Source organism: Teleopsis dalmanni, chromosome 2, assembly GCF_002237135.1.
Source record: "Teleopsis dalmanni isolate 2A chromosome 2, ASM223713v2, whole genome shotgun sequence".
NCBI lineage: Eukaryota > Metazoa > Arthropoda > Insecta > Diptera > Diopsidae > Teleopsis > Teleopsis dalmanni.
This window is the reverse complement of record NC_051847.1, coordinates 1,305,070-1,322,764: the sequence shown is the minus strand read 5'-3', so window position 1 is coordinate 1,322,764 and position 17,695 is coordinate 1,305,070. Positions and strand designations below refer to the sequence as shown.

At 32.5% G+C, this 17,695-nt stretch overlaps 1 protein-coding gene across 1 annotated transcript in view; it reads left to right on the top strand.

Moving 5' to 3' along the window:
• The first annotated feature begins 456 nt into the window (after positions 1-456).
• The window catches only part of LOC119685884 (matrix metalloproteinase-2), a 151,554-nt gene continuing 134,315 nt past the window's right edge, over positions 457-17,695 (top strand). The window contains exon 1 of the mRNA XM_038100283.1: positions 457-2,890. The gene's annotated coding sequence lies outside the window, so the exon portion shown is untranslated. The remainder of the gene's footprint in view (positions 2,891-17,695) is intronic.

Here is a 17,695-nt window from a genome sequence, read left to right as displayed (position 1 = left end):
CCAACGCATAAGAATAACACGAGCCGTAAACTTCTGCTGAAATGGCTTATAAAAGGAAATCCCACAAAAGAAAACACAACAACAAAGTCTGCAAAGAAAATCACAAAGCGCTGACAGTGTGTTAAGTAACGCTGAATAACATAGCGTTATGTTTTATGGCCGGGATATAACAGTATTCATGGCGCTTCAATTACAATCTGCGAAACAAAAACAAAAATAAAATTAAATTCGTAACTCGTGTGCACAATCGACCGACATGCGCTGCTACACGTACATCGAAATTTCTCCATGCACATAAAATCTCTTATACGCCATGTTTTTCTGAAAAGCGCTTTTCATTTCCCCTTCTGGCATACGGTTAATTCCTTATACCAGCATTGGCATAAGGCTTCAAGGCCCATGTCGCCTCAACTCGGCCAAAACGACCGAACAGAACCATTTCAGTTTCGCACGACTGCAGTTCGTTCTGCGCCTTCGTGTAAACTGAAAACATTTAACATTAAATGGGGTACAATCATTTATTAGCACCACACAACACAACACGACGACAACAACAACAATAACAACACAACTAATAAACACACACATAAGCGATGTGGAGCACGAAGTATGCATAACTTAACTTGAGCGCATGTTTCATAAAAAATAGTCACGAATAAAAAAATGTGTTAACGAAATACGAAAGCGCACGAACTAAGCCCGAACAGACAGTCACAGAAGTACACGATTCTAAATAAGCAAGTGTATGATTTCACTTGTAACAGAATTTCTGGAGCAGCAGACATCAAAGTGAGGCCAACGGAAGCAGATGACAGCAACGCACAACAAGCCATTCGAGAAAAAATATTCAACAAAACCAAATTGTGGCATTATCAAACGCAATAGCAGCGCAGTAGCGTTAGTGGCAAAGCAAAGGCAGCCAAACAAGAAGCAGCAGCAGCAGTTGTAGTAGTGGAATTAGGAATACCCGAACGAACGACAATATTTGTTGTTGACTGGGGATCACCGAGCAGCATACGGCCGCAGGCAATTTATTCATTGAAATAGCGGCGCACAGCTGAGTAACAGTTCAGTTGCTGGCAAGTTGTCGGTGTGAGTGGTTGTGTATGTAGTGGATTTCTTGTGTGAACACAATATAAAAATTATTTTAATTAAAATTAGTAGCAAAAAACTATAAAATGTTTAAAGCAGTTTTAATTGAAAGTGTATTCGAAATTAATTAAGTGAAATTGATGTGAGCCAATAAATAAAAAATTCATGGCGAAATCCATGCATATCTAGGACATAAAAATTAATAAATTAATTTGTTAAAACCGTTGAAATCATATAAACGTGCCTTAATAAGAAATACTAAAAACACTTAAAAACACTTAAAAATTGTGGATGAAATTTTGTAGATTTATTTTCATAATTAAAATAAAATAACTAATTATAAATTTAAAAAAAGGAAAAACTGTACAATTGAACACCTACAGGCAACCATAAAAATGCTAAAGCCAAGAAAATCCGATAAATTGAAACCAAAAGTAAAATCAACAAACCAAATAGCTAGATTTCCCCAAAGATGATAATGTTGAGTTTACAAGTGGATATGTGCTACATAACATTGAGTTACACGTTTGTTTAGTCGACAACAAATCCTCAGCAGTGCAAGCGCAATTATAGCAGAGTGGTGGATCGTTGGATTGTTAGATTGGTGGAAAGAGAATGGATTGGAGATAGACAAAAGTGGAAAGTTGACAAAATTGCAAGAAGAAAAATGTCAAACATTAAAAATCAAATCCACAGCACAAACATTTCAAGGAAGCGACATTTGCCCACTTGAATGCAGAGTACTAGAGCCCTTACAACCACCACTAACATGGCCCAAGCAACACCAATGTTCAGCTAGAACACTTCAACAGGCTCATACATACATAATCCTTAAGTCAAGTCATGAATAGTCTTGTTAAGACCTTAACGCTGGGGTAGCGTCAGTATGGAACGGAACGAGCCACTAAGCAAGCAAAAAAGAAGGCTTAAATACAGACAAAAGTAACAAAGCCACTAAATGACAAACTCGCAAATAATCCAAAGGCAGCAAAAAAAAGCGAAACGAAAAGTGGAAAAAAGCATAAAATCTGTCTCCTTGTCAGGGCAGAAGTGCGAGACACATAAGTACCAACAGCCATCTACCATCTACCATCTGCCAACAGCCAACAGTCAACATACCAAGTTCCTAATAAATGTAAAGTTGCGGAAACGGCTTAAGTGCAATGGAGCAAGCTTAGCACATACAAAAGGCAACCCAAAACAACAGTTAAGAAATTGTGAAAGACAACAGTTCTCAATGCAGAAAGTAGCTACACTTCAACGAGACCGAAAAACAAAGAACACATGAAAGAAATGCAGAGAAATGCAAGGAAAGTAGCTAACACAAAAAATTGTATGAAAAGGAAGCGTGCTTGAGTTGCAAAAGGCTATACTAATGTTTGAAGAAGAATTAATTGTGCATAGCAAGGCTTTGTGACAACAGAACAACAACTACAACAACAACAACAACGACGACGACAGCGCCAACTACAAACTCAAGAAGAATGCCAGCAAACAATGCCTACAACAGTGAGTGACGGGCACAATATTGTCACTGGCGATAATAATTTTTACCACTCACACATACACACACGCATACAACTATGCTCTCTCACTTCTGCTACTGCTGCTGATGATGATAAAGCTGTCAATGTAGCAGTAGCTTTTATACTCAGGCAAAAATGTCAGAAAAAATAGCTTAGCGGCAAGGCCATGTATCTTGAAATGCTTGATTGCCATGATATTGTTGACGCTGTCTCTGCTTCTCCGTCGAAAACAGTCATAATTTTAAAAGTTATTATAAAAATTATTTCTAAAGGTAAGTACAGAAATTTTAATATCAAATGTTTTACATATTATTACGTCTGTGTAAACTTATAAACTTATACAGAACGATATTCTTTAAAACTTAAAACATTGTACCATACTTTATTCTCCTGCTTTTAACTTTTTAACTTTTTTTCTAACTTCAAAACTGCAATCCTTGACGAAAGCTAAGCTGGGTTATTAAAGCTTTGTAAGCTCAGATTGAAAAACTTTTTCGGGATTGAAGTTATAGAAACATCTTTCGTTAAAAAGAAATATCATTAAAATATATTTAGCTATATAGAAAATGATACATACATATGTAATACCCAAGGATGTTTCCTTGCTAAATAAATTAAAATCCAGAAGATAATGTGTTGAAATAGATAAACTGATAGTCCTTGCTACATAAATTAAAATCATAGCAGCTGTGGTCACTTAGTACCTAAGAAGTACATTCGTTGTGTTATTACAATCTTTGATGTAAAAAACAAAATTATATCTTATTGGAAGATAAATTTTTTTTACTTGTAACAATAGACGACTGGATCCCAAAGAAACTGTATTTAGATTTTAAACATAATTCGTTAATAGCTTTTGAGATAAACTGAAAAGTTTAGACTAAATACCAGTTTTAAATTTAATAATTCTTGCTAGTCTTTTGTATTTAAATTGAAATTCTATGAAATTATCTTACGGAATTAAATAGATGGAAATTTGAGTTATTTTGGTAGTTTTTTTTATCATATTTATAAGAAACTTCTCTTGACATTTTCAGAAAAAAATTGTCTAACGTTTGGTACATGTTTATACTGTTTCAACTGTCTTCTACTATGAATTTTATATACACCATGTATCATTTTTATACAACAATTCTATAAAGGCAAGGTAGTTGCCCTTTTGGTAAATTATACGTTCAACTAAATCCAAAATAATTGCTCATAAACGTAGGAAATTATTTTTTTTAATAAATAATACATCTTTTAATAAAAATATGATTATATGTGAATTAAGCTCAAATGCGTACGTCCATATTAAATGAATTTTGCAGTTTCGTTAATTTAAATAAATATTAAATATTGGTTTCTACAATACGCATATCTTATATATCATTGATCAACTTTCAGGTATAGGTCATGTATTTTTATTTACCTCTGAGTTTGTATTCTTGCTCGTACGGGTTGCTATTCGCATCTGTCTGATGTTTAGAAAAAACTTTTTTATTGGATATAGTCAAATATTTGATTTACTTCAAATGCGTCAGGTGCAGTTTTTTAAAGCAGGAGTGTGAACATCTTTCTTCTATCATCTTTGTCAAACAGTTGTAACAAGTATTAAATGATTCATTACTTTTTAATAAAAGTGAATGATGATATGGGTTTCACATCATTAACATTTCTTTCAATTTGATCAATATAAAATATTCTTTAAAATATAATTTAAAACAGTCAAACGTGATTATAGCTGACAGCATTCAACAGTAAATATTTTCACTGTCTTCCTTCTATCCTGATTTTACCCTGGTAATATTTGCTTCACACTCATACTAATAGTCTCTGCATGCAATTAGAATATTTACCTAACATTTTCCAATAGAAGAAGCACTTCTGTGGAAGGATCGAGCAAATGTTTTAATATTTTATGCTAATATTTAATTGCCCGTCCCAAAATTTCAAGTCAAACATGTCCTGCGCTTGCAGTTTGCCATGCTGGTATCCTCACTTCCTGGTAACTGCACATTGTCTGTTGGCTGTTACCAAACCAGTAATTCGTTTTGGAATATGCATTGCTTTTATTGAATTTTCCTCAATATTGGCATTGAGTTTTTAATTAGTTTCTATTGCACTACTTCTGTCCAAACAAGTAAAACTTTTCTGCATATCCAACACTCCTTTTTAGTGTTGTAAGTGCTTTGCATAATGATTTTTTCTTTTAATTTACTTGAGTTAACATCTCTGTCTTTTTAATTTCAGTGGTAATAATTACGAGAATTTTTATTGTTTTATTATGCAATCAAGTAAATTATTTTATGCTTTAATCGTTGTTTCATTACTTCAGTTTAAATTTTTTTCCGTTTTTCATTTTTCTTATTTTGCCAACTTCTCACCATCATTATTTACCGTTCATAATCTGGGCTGGAAATTTTCCTTCCTTCATTCATTATTTACTGCTGCACTTGTAGAACGGGAAAAATTTGATGATTGATTAATACTAAAAACAAGAAAAGTAATCATCATAGGCAACGAAAGAATAAACTTTAATAAAAGTACTAAAAAGTTGTTAAAAGATAGTTTCTTGCTTAAACATGAAGAAGAATGAAGGTCTAGTATTCGTTCAAACTTCCAGTCACTGCGTATTGATGGCTAGAATTTTTCTATTTTAATTCCAAAAATTAAGATAAATGAGAATTAACTAAAAGTGTAAAAGTGATGTAACTTAGAACAATTAATTATAATTGAAATTTATCTATTCCAGAATTTAAAATTTTGGAATACAGAAGAAAAACATATAGGTGAATATTATTCGTAATATGATTCAGAAGAACTGCAGCTGAGTCAAATGCCAATTAGTAACTAGGACGGATACTTTGGTTAATCCATTATGATTAATTTTTAATTTTAATTTTTAATTTACAAAAAGTATTAAGACATGACCTGTTACTCGTTCTGGTTATTCAATACATATCTCGATTCTCGTCAGTGGATTTTTAACGTCCGTTTTGACGAAAGAAACTTAATACTTAATATAATCTACTGTTTTCAATAGAGAGACATTTCGTTCAGTATTAAATTACAACAATAAAATTTTATTATTTTATTAAAAAATTGAATTTTCGGCTAACCATAAAATAAAAGTATCGTTAAAAGAATCAAATAAAAGTGCTTTACAAATATCAGATGGAAAATTTGCCAGTTGGGTTTTTCTATAGAACAGTTTTGTGGATCAAAGAGGTATTAATAAATTTTTCTACTTCACTGTTGCCGGGGTCTAATAATTTCGAAAAAACCGATGTTTTTCAATATTCGTAGCATTTAGCGAACTATCAAAGTTTATCGTCAGAATTATTAAATCCTGTCAGAGGTACCATATAAAAATATTTATTAATTATTTACTTTTATTTTATTATATTATGCCGTGATAGTTAAAGACTTAAATATGGGTCCAAATTATAACAGACTTTACATATTTTAAATTAATTCTGGAGTTACAGTGAGAAAACTAAAGGCGCTTCCTCTCTATACGAGTGATGATTGTTTCAAAACTCTAAAGTGAATTACTCTAATAAACTGAATTACTATATAGAACGAAATAATCATCAACAAAAAATACGTGTGCAGTCAATCTTCAGTTTAATAGACGAATATTCGTTAAGGTGAGCTAATTAGTTTATAGCAACAATAACGCAAAACGTGTCAGCTAACAGCACCAAGAAATCGTAAATATATGCTTATATTTATAACTAATATTGTTTATTATTTCAAATATAAATAGTTGTGCTACATAAAACAGCTGAGAAAACAATGCCCACAGAATTTGTTGCCATGGTTTTTGTTTTATTCTATAATATTTTAAAGTTGAGTCCTTCAACTGATTTTATTCCATTGAACTTAAATAATAATGACTTGCGTGGTCTGATTTTTATATTGTAGATACTTTTTAAATATGAATTTCCTCACGTTTCTATAAAAGTTCAGAAACTTAACCTGCATCATTCGGATAAAGACTGGAAAACTTATTAAAACTTTTGGTCAACAAAAATAAAAAACAAAAACAAAAAGCAGAAAAATTGTTGCACTTCAAATACACCGAAATGCACTTGAATCTCATTTAACACAGAAAACAAAAGGGTAACAAATTTTAAATTCCAAACGAAAGCAAATCTTCGGCTGCATAAATTTCGTCACTTGCTTAAACTAACATAACTTTGGCATCAAAAACTTTTCGATAAAAGTATTACAAGAAGGCAAACTATGGGAGAAACTAAAAAAGCGGAGCCCGACTCCGACTCCGGGTCTGTCAAGCGATTTCGGATACTTTTCACTTAAAGTTTACGAGCAACAAGCTGAGCAAAATAAAAGCCAAAGTAGCTGCCACAAAAGTAATGCGTGTGCAATGCAGCTTACAGGAAGCAGGAAGCACGCAAACAACCATTTACACATCCACGCCTTGTAGGAGTGTTGCTCCCACAGGACGACTCAGTCAACTATGGAACGAAGTAGAAAACAAGATACAAGTTGCAACCTATTACACTGACTGCATTCCGCCTTCCATCTCCCCGCAGAATACCACAATCCATTTTCCAATATAAACTTTGCTACGACAAAAATCATACCACGTTCCTTTCTCGGTTGTAGAAGAAGAAGAAAACATCGTCAAATCGGAAACATTTAAACAAAATAAGATATCCTTCGCATGTCACTTTGTTTCGAGCTCAGCTCGTTATGTTCTAACGTGAAGAAATTACGTTACTCCATTACGTTGTTGTTACGTCAAACTTGCTGTGAAAATTCAATTTGCTGTGTTTTTAGTGTTTGACTTTAGTTCAGTTTTGGTTTGGTTTGGACTTGAGTTTGAGTTTAAGTTGATTTCTTGGTGGGATTGGGTTGAGTAACGACTTGAATTGGAATTTGAAGATGAGATGCTGTTAAAAGTTATTCTAAATATTTTATGCTCTTCTCACATATTTTGGTGCAGTTTTTAAATATTGCAAATAAATTGAAAATTGTAAAATAAAAGAAGCAATGTAATATTGGTAAGATACTTGATAAGTTGAGATAAAAGTACTTTGAAATCCTGGAATTCAAGAGAGGTGATTAAATTTCTTTGTTGGAGCCAAAGTAATGAAAGTGTGCCAAAAAGTTTGTAAATAAATACTTGGAAATGTAGAATTGTTTAAAAATATTTGATCAATTTTTTTTACAAATGTTTTAAATCCGTTTTTATAGCCATACTGTTATATGTTTTATTGGATTAACTTCTTCCTAAATAATCGAGAGTCATCACATTCCAAAATGCAGTACTAAATTGTTCGTCTTCTTATAAACAAGTTTTTTCCGAATATATGAAATCCATTATTAGTGAGACTAATCGAAAAAATTGAATCACATAGATCGTATATATTCCAAGTTTTAAAGGTTTTTGTAACATAACAAAAAACCGAGAAATATAATCAGTTTTGGTTTTATAAATGCTTTAGGTCGTGTGCGAGTTAGGCTAAGTTGATGCTAAACCAAATGGGAGATTTTTTGGGATTTTTTGCACTGTACACATTTTGCCATTTATCAACACGTATCGACACATCAATACATTATCGACACAACTTAGAATTTCCCTCATTTAGAACGCAACTTAGCCTAACTCGCACACGACCTTAATAGCTTTTATACAGACAGTTGTGTTCATCATAAGTATACTTAAAAACGAACTCATTTACACAGTTATGTTGTAGTTTTATCTGTTAGTCTACTTGAAGTGCTTGGAATCAGAAGAAGATTTTGATTGGATTAGTTCTTGACTGGGAGCAGTTTTAAATGATAACGGATAAACTAATGCATACACGGACAGATGAAGAGATAAACAGACGGAAAGGCAAACAAACATGCTTCTACTATATAAGACATATAAGACATAAGCTAGACATATATCTGGATCAAATACATTCGTGGTGTAAGTAGAAGTGAAGAATGAAAAATATCTTCAAATGGAGTAGGAAACATCGAAACTTGTGAGAACTCGATGACGAAGATATCCTTAACAAATAACCGCTAAAATTGGCTTCCGAAACGATGCAGCAAATGCTGTAGATCTAGATTTATACAAATAGGACAACTGCAACTGTCACATCTGTAACTTTGTATTAAAATACTATTTATACTAAAAATAAGGAATGAAAAATGACGATTAACACTCATCTCTACTAAGAAGATTAGCATTCTGGATTCGCGTCTGCTGTCTACTATATAGCTTAAAAGACTAACATTTAATTAACATAGTGTTAATCTAATTACAAATATTAAATGTTGGGTAGAGAGGTTTTGAAAAGTAGTGAACTACAACAAAAAAAATTCTTTTCTTATTATATTAATCAACTGAATTTTTGGCTGACCATACAGCTGTTTCGAGTACTTAACATCCATCCATCCACAATGTGTGCCCTAACTGCAGCTCTTCTCCCCATGACGTCGCCCATCTGTTTTCATATTCTACAGCACACACAAATCTTCGTCCAATTAACCTTTGGACTCACCCCATTGAAGTGGCCAGGTTTCTCTGCCTGGATCCAGGTTGATGGTTTATATATACCTCTTCCCTACTCTTCCTCATCTCTCTCTCCCCTTCCCCCTTCTCCCCTTCTCCTTCATTACCCACCTAACTTTTATCATATTTCCCTACGCATGTAATCGTCTTGTCATTCCGTTCATGTTTATCTGCTTACAGGTCCCGGCGGGTTACAACAACAACAACAATAACAACAACAACAACAACAATTAAATATTAAATATTTTAATATATAATTAATTAATTTTAATTAATTTAAAGATATAGTTTTGTAATTTGTAATGATGAATGAAATGTGGAAAATATGTGTAGTTAATCTTTGAGTAAACATATTGCATTTCCAATAAATCGACTGATAACTTGCACTTCAGTGCACTGCTCTGCACAAACACAATTCAAATGTGCCAACTGCACTTTCCAGTACTTCAAGCCGAGTGCTTCGAGTAGCTGTGAGTTGAGTGGTTCAAAGTGGAGAGGAGGGCGTTCAAACTGGTACTCGTATTTATAAACCCTTAATAGCATTCAATTTTGATTTATTGTTTTTAAACTTGTGGTTGACTTAAAAACTTAAACGAGTGCAGACGATGGAATCGAATGCAATATAGTTCGGTGTGTTTACGCTCCTGCAGGAGTGCTCCTGTGAAAATGCCTTCTTTTCATATGAAACGTAAATAATGTTTGCTTATGCATATGAGAAGTGAGCAGTGAACAGTAAACGGTAAACGGTACACAGTGATCTCTGCAGGCTACGCCGTCTGCAATAGCAACCACAGAATGCAGAATGCATATTAGACAATTTTCATAACCGAAAGGAAAAATAAAACGAAAACAGCAACAAAATTAAAACGAAAGAAATAAAATTGAAAAAAGGAATGACAAAAATTCCCATTAGAAATTGCAGTAGTAACACACCTGCCAGCACATGCAACACCACACACCGCAGGTTTGTGCTCCATGGCAGGGAAGCACAATCATAAACACCGCTCTTGTTGCTGCTGGGTTTCATATGGCATTTGTTTGTCTACTGACCTCAAAAGTAAAACGAACGAACTCAACAGCTTAGACGAAATAGAAAAAAGGAGCTGTAAACTAAAAATTGTTAGATTGCACAGAAATGTAATAAGGATGCAGTAGCACATTGGCAACAACCCATTACATATTTAAGTACCCTCCGGCCGTATGGTCGTTGTCATTCAGCTTCCCACACCGCTATCGCTGCCTGTGCCTCTACTCCCACATTTGTTGCATGAAAGCAAAATTGCTCATTTTCTATGCTTACACTAACAAAGTTGACACCAAGGACTTACCAATCTTGTTGCTAACATAAACCCAAAGTAGCCATTGCCGTTGCAATGCTACTGTTGCACTCACATACACATACACACACACACGTAATCGTACTTCTGTAGCGTTGTGAGTGTGGTAAACTTTTTACACCGACCAGGAAAGAACGGTTGGGATATTTACTGCATTACTTCCTACTAAAGAAATGCAGCATCCAACATCCAGCATACAGCCTCGTTGCTAAGCAATCGCATTTCATTGTTTTTGCAAACATTTTGGCTCAGAAAAGTTTTGTACAAAATTTAACTATTGTCCTTTCAGGATATGGACAAGCGTTCATACTTTGTTCGTCAGTACTTGGTTTGCCTTATTTGATTTGAAAAATTGACTTTTAGAACAAAAACAGAGTTGTATTAAAAGTCCACAACTATATGAAATCATTCGTAGATTTGTAATCATAAAAAACTATATTTCGCTTACTCACATGTAAGACATTTTTATTCCCTTATTACAGACAAATTCTTTCTTTCAAAAAGTTGTCACATGTAGTCAGTGCGATTCTGAAAAATGAATTTTATTTACATTAATGAGGTCCTTAATTTCTAAAGTTGCTGTGTGCAGGAACTGAAGTTAACAGTTGTTAAACGACACATATATCGTTTATTATCGTTTACCTTCTTATCGTCATATTGCGCTTTATCCTATGATCTTTTTTGCAATATTTTTCGGACTCCTAATTGTCTTATATGTGAGAGTGAGAGAATAATAGTTTTTTCAGTTTATCGTTTCTTTCAATTTAATGGTTATACATATTGTTGTTTTTGGATTAGGAACTCTTTTATAATGGCATATGGAAGTCCATCTTGTTTGATACTCTTGTTTGATACTTAGTCATCTTAGTCAAATAATATTATATTTTCGTTATTATTTTCAAATCTGGGTGTTAGAAATATATACTCCTGATATATGTATGCACGTTAGGAGTACGAAAATCTGTTGAATATACATATGAAGAACTTTGAGGACTTGATTATATATAAAATCACTTATTTGTAGATATGACTTCGTTTAATGCTACCAATTTAATCCAGATGATTTGAGATGTTTAAACTAATAGTTAATAATCAAATTTTTAAATTTTATTATTGGTTATTTTTATTTTTTCCTTAATCTTGATTATCGAAATTTTATAGATGGGTTCGGTTTCTTTTAATTTTTATACCGTTTAGTTAATAGAATATAAATAAATTTTCAATAACTAATATTATTCATTTGAAAATATCAACAAAACCAGTGCACACATTGCCAGATTTCTGGAACTACAAGTCGTATGAATAAGTTAGCACCTTTCCATTAAAATTATTATGTATTTTAGGCACCACAGATTTTTATTTTTGGTTATGAAGTTTTGACTTCTTGTACTCATTTTCGTTCCCAAATTGAATCTGCTTAAACTCCGTCTTGCAGCCAACAGAAGCCTCACTAAAATAATACAGAAAATCCATCTTCATCATTTTTCCAGGAGCACAAATAGATGAATTACGTTTGGAGTGAAAGGTGGCTTAAGGTGTTTGGCATTCGCACGAGTGCGGTAACGTGTGTATCAAGATATACATGTGTCTGCATCCTGTGAACGGTCTCTATGTGTGTGCCAATGTGGCAATAAGTACTTATCTGTGTGCACCGGAATCGGATGTACCTTGCAACTCTTTCGATTTAGCTACACAGAAATTATGCAAAAATATTTAACCGAACAGAAATTTATTTAAATTTTTTAAGTGGCGGTTTCTGTAGCATTTTGCGGCTTTTAAAGTATCTGCACACCGATATTACGGGAGTATGTTGGGTAAACGTGTGCAAAACTTTAAACAAATTCGGTATAACACTTCAACGTATCTTTATTATAAACTTTATCAAAGTTGAATATGTATTTAAGGTATTAAAATCAGGCGGATTTGTTTGAAATAATTTAAAATTCTTGAGTTAGTCTTTAAAATATCACATGTTATAATGCTACCACTAAATAACAGAGAAACAAAAGGTTTAAAAACGAAATAATTTTAAGGGCAAAACATTTAATTAAAATTCACAGATACATCCATTAAACAATTGCCTTATGAAGCTGCGGTTGCTATCGTATTTGCTCGATACGAAATTGACATATTTTTTTAATTCACTCCACAAAAACCTTTACTTCGAGCATTTGGTCTGATAGTGACAGCAAAATGCAAATGAAACAATTAAACAACAATTAAATGCCAATTTTGTATGATAAAAACGTTATTGACTCATCATCATTGCCAACAATAACGTCATCATCGTCATCATCATTGTCTTCATTGAACTCTGCAAGCCACAAAAGGTCGACATATGGAGAGGCGAACAGACAGATACAGACGCAAATATAGACGGACACATAAAGTTTGTAGGTTTATACACATTCAAATTTCATTTAATTAATTTTGTAGAGTTCTCAGTGAAGGGAACCATCACTGATGTAGAAATATAGTAGATTAATAAGAGTACTATGCTAATTAGGCTATATATGAGAATAGACACATTTTTAAAAATGATCAGATTGTTTATAAAGCTGAAAAGTGAAACAAAGTTAGGATTATTACTCATATCCCCTTCAATAAAGTACAGAAAATTTCTAACCTCACGGTTTGTTGCAAAAAATCTTATTTATCATATAACAAAGTCAGTTACTTATGAATTTGCTAAGATCAGATTTTTATATCTTATATTTCTTACTTAATTCTCAGAATCAAATTTTATAATTGCGTGAATATAGTTCTTTTTTTCATATTATATTTGCTATATGAAGCTATATCATATTGATATGCTCGATAGAGGTGTTAGCCGATATCGGTGACTATCGATTACGATACTACACTATGACATTGAGTATTATCTTTAGTGACTTTGCTCACAGAAAAAATAGAAGTGTGAGAAAAATAGAAGGTGTATCATATCTACTTCGTCGAGTCTTACTTTCCTCAGCTAACAAATAGATCTTCCTTGAAAAGGTTCTTACTCTCAATGGAATGTTCGAAATGACTGTCAACTATTTGCGTGGATATAGCACATTATATAATTTTATCAACAGCTCATAACAGCTAATAAAACTTAAGCTAATGCATGAGTTTATCTTCCTCATATGAAAGCTCTTTTAAAATCAAATGATACCATTAACAATAAACCTTCTCTTAGTCTAAGCATATATAAATATAAGAAACTCTCAAAGCCCTATCAATCTAATATAACCCATTTGTGCTTCGAGAACTGATCTAAAAATAGATTGATGAGTTTCTATCTAGTGTTGCCGAATGATTGAAATAAAGTCTGTTTGAAGAAGTGAAAAAAATTGCTGTCAACTTCATTGCCTGGATTTGACTGTGAAATTCAGTCATGAGAACTACGACCGAATTTTATTCTTGTACAATACATTAAATTGACATATTTTTGTAATATTATTATTCAGATTAAATTGTAATTGAGAACCACAATATTTCATAAGTAATTTATGGATTTTTGAAATAAATTCTTAAAGCATTTCAAATGGTCAATAAAACTCTAACACAAAAGCACTTCCCCAATGACTTGGGCACATAAACGCAACTCAACATATTTTCTGAACACACTTCACAAAGTATTTTATTGCCTTAATAAATAACCCAATTTACATATAATTTATCAAAGAATTTATAAAATATATTCAAATTCATTGATTCATATTTCGTCGTTGCATTCCATAAAGCAGCAGAGGACCACAAATTTTCTCTGTCAAACTTTATTTATTTAATTTTATACGTTTTATTCGATGTCGGACTCAAACTCGGAGTCCGTTTTATTATGTTTTATATATTAGCATTAATTTATGCAATTTTCCGTTGAAACACCTACAAAGTGCCAATACCAAAATTAAACTCAATTTTGTGCTTCAACCTTTCAACAAATTGTCCGGGGCAAAGTTTGTGGCACACATGCCAAGTCGAGCCATACGGCAAGCCTGCTACAATATTTACGACTACAGCTGAAATTTACAGAGAAGCTTACCAATATTTTATTAAGTTTTTCAGTTTCGTTATTTTATTCGTTTTATTCGTTTTATTCGTTTTATTCGTTTCGTTTTTTGATTTTATAGTTTTCATATTCATTTCGTAGATTTATTTTGTTACACATTTCATTTTGCAATTTGCAATTTGTCGTGTTCATGTTTGGTCTGTTTAACTTGTAGAATACATTTAGGCGCTCTAATTTACATTAACTTCAGTTGCTTTCTGTCCAAACTCAGTTCAAATGAATATATCTGCTGCTGTATCGCTACACTGGAATGTGAATAGATACAGCAGACATAATTCATGGCCTCCCAATAGGCGCATCTGGCATACCTGAATTTCGGCTTGGGCTGCTTTTGACCGACGAGAATTGTTTATGTGCAATCGAAAATTTGTGTCTTCTCGATATGTTCGCTACGTGGTCACTGTGCTTTGTATGACTCTGTGCCGCTGTACCTGCCGTGTGTGAGGTGTGTTGAGTATGTAGTGTGTGTAGGTATCTGTGCACCGTCACAATTGTGCAATACTAATAACATTAATTTACCCCAGAGACAATCATGAAATTTTTATTAGCCATCAATAACAATTTGTAATATACAAATCACTTGCCATTTGACCACTTTAAGCGAACTGCTTTTTGCCGCTCGCCATTCGTCCTTGTTGTAAGTAGATGTTATAATCATAGCTAACATATGTTGGAACGCCTAAGAGATGTAGTTTGAGATGAATCCAATTTTGTGCTCAAACACCACAAACTTAATAGTTGGTTGCCTTATGCATTCACATTACTGTACAAATTATGAAGCTTCTTATCGATGATTGAAGAGCAATGATGGGTTCTTCCACAACAAAAATGTAATTTAGGATTAAAGAACAAAATTTATTTTTTATTTTATGGTTTCAAGCATTCCGTTCTCCGAACTTACCCTTGTTGCTTCTCACTGCAAACATAAAACAAATTTTAATTTTGGAACATAGTCTCGGTAGTCTCTTCAACCTCAAGCCGAACTTACCAACCAACGTTCCTACTCAAAGGTGGCGCTCATTAACCGCAAATTTAAGAAAGTTTTTACAAAATAAAATTTAAAGAAAATAAGAAGTACAAGGGAGAGGACAAGGGAGATGGTAAAGAAGAACTAAACTTGCATTTTTATGTGTATTAATTGATGCGGGCTTAATTTGGTATTAAATTTCAATTTATTTTTTCCAGTGCTGCCAAGTGAAGCCTAAAAATACCGTTGAAAAATTAACGTAATTAAAAATGTGAGGTTAAGACAATGTAAAAGGATATTTTTGTTAAAAAATGTTTACAATGCACTCGCATTAATATTTTTACTAACTAAATTAAAATAAAAAGTACTAAGCAGTTTACTTTGTTCGCTTCTCTCCTCCCCCTTACGAAGAAGCAAAAAAGTGAAATTTGATCTCTTTTTGCACACAAAATGCAAAAGTGGACGATAAAAGCAATAAAAGCAAAAAAACTCTTTAAAAAATATTTGGAAATAGTAAATTGTAACTGATATCAGTTGAGGAGACCAAGGTGTACCCATGCATTTAGTAATAGCGCTCCCTTGGACTGAACGAAGTCCGCTTGAATGGGTAACTAACGTACCTTTGTGTAGAGAAGGGGTTAATATCTTTATATCTGCTTAAGCAAATTTATGTCTTAAGCTACTGTACTCTGTTCTTGAGGAATATTTTTCTTCCACTCCTTTTTGTACTTCGCTACGTTCCTCGAACCAAGAAGCGTTAGCTTTGTGCACATAATTAAGTTCGATATTGTATTTGGTAATTTAAGAAGTTCTCCGCTATAACGTTCAGTTTGTGTGTTGTGCAATCGGCCCACAAAATTTGCTAAAGTATGTACAGTTACAGCAGTAAATTATGACCACACAATGGATGCTACGAAAATACTACTGAGAAACACAAAAAATCTTAAATTCCAATAAAAAGAAGGAGCAATTTATTGCTCCTTTCAAGGTGAAGCTGTAGGTTAAAGCCATATAAATATATGTATGACTTGTTGTAAAAGCAAAATTTATTTAATTAATTGGATTGTAAAGCAAAAAGTTTTTCCTTTTCAAGTTTTCAATAGAATTAATTAATTCTTACACTATTTTAGAATATTATTCCACGTATTTTCTTAATTCGATGGCCTATTTGTATTTTAACTTGCTTTAAATAATGAAGTTCTTGTGCCAAACAAATATTTAACGCATACAATAGTGATATGGATCCTTATATCTGATCCTTGTCTTTAATGTCAAAGTATAAATTCAAGTCTAAATCCAATCGGTAACAGAAAATAGATAATGCAAGTGTCAATATATTACAGACAAGCCCAAATAAAAGTAATATAAAAAGTTCGACTGGCTTATCAGATAAAGACAAGCAATATTGCACAAGCAATATGAATCACAATGTCTATACTTATAAATATTAAACTATATTTACGCGGACATAATATCATTTCTTGTTTTAGTGCTGCTCAAATAGTTAATATTTAAGAGTTTTAGTTGTGATAGTTAATAGTAAAAAAATCATAGCTACATGAAATTTTTTAAAAAGAAACTTCCTTTAAATGAGAATTGTTATATTATATGTAAATCTATGATATAAAAGCTCAAGGTGTTTATTTTACAATTTTGATTTGAATAGAATTTGTTGAAACTACACACATTGGAAAATATATGTTCAAGAATTTGTAATCAAACAATAATCTGTAACTCAACCGGATTGCAAATTAATTAATTGCTCAAGTTTCTGGCATTATCCATTATCTGTTCTTAAAAGAAGAAAGCGATAGAATTTATAAATACTGGAGATAGCCTCTTACATGAATGGTTAATATTAAATGATTAGATCTATGCAGGAATGACCGAACTTCTGTACCAGACAAATGTGATAGATATCGTACGGAATCTTAGAGGATAAAATATTCAAATAGATATTACCCGACCACAAAAACTACTATTGAATAACGTCTAGCATATTTGAGACACGGACAAAAGTGGCGTGTTAGTAAATTTATGGATTGAAACTTGAAAAGTCTTGACAAGAGAAGTTAGAGGAGAACACATCAGGGAAGCTATGGAGTTTGAAATCAATTCTAAATTGTAGCACTAAATAACGATTATGATAATTGTTTGATAGATTGTAATACGTTTACATTATGCGCAATTGAAATAAAAAAG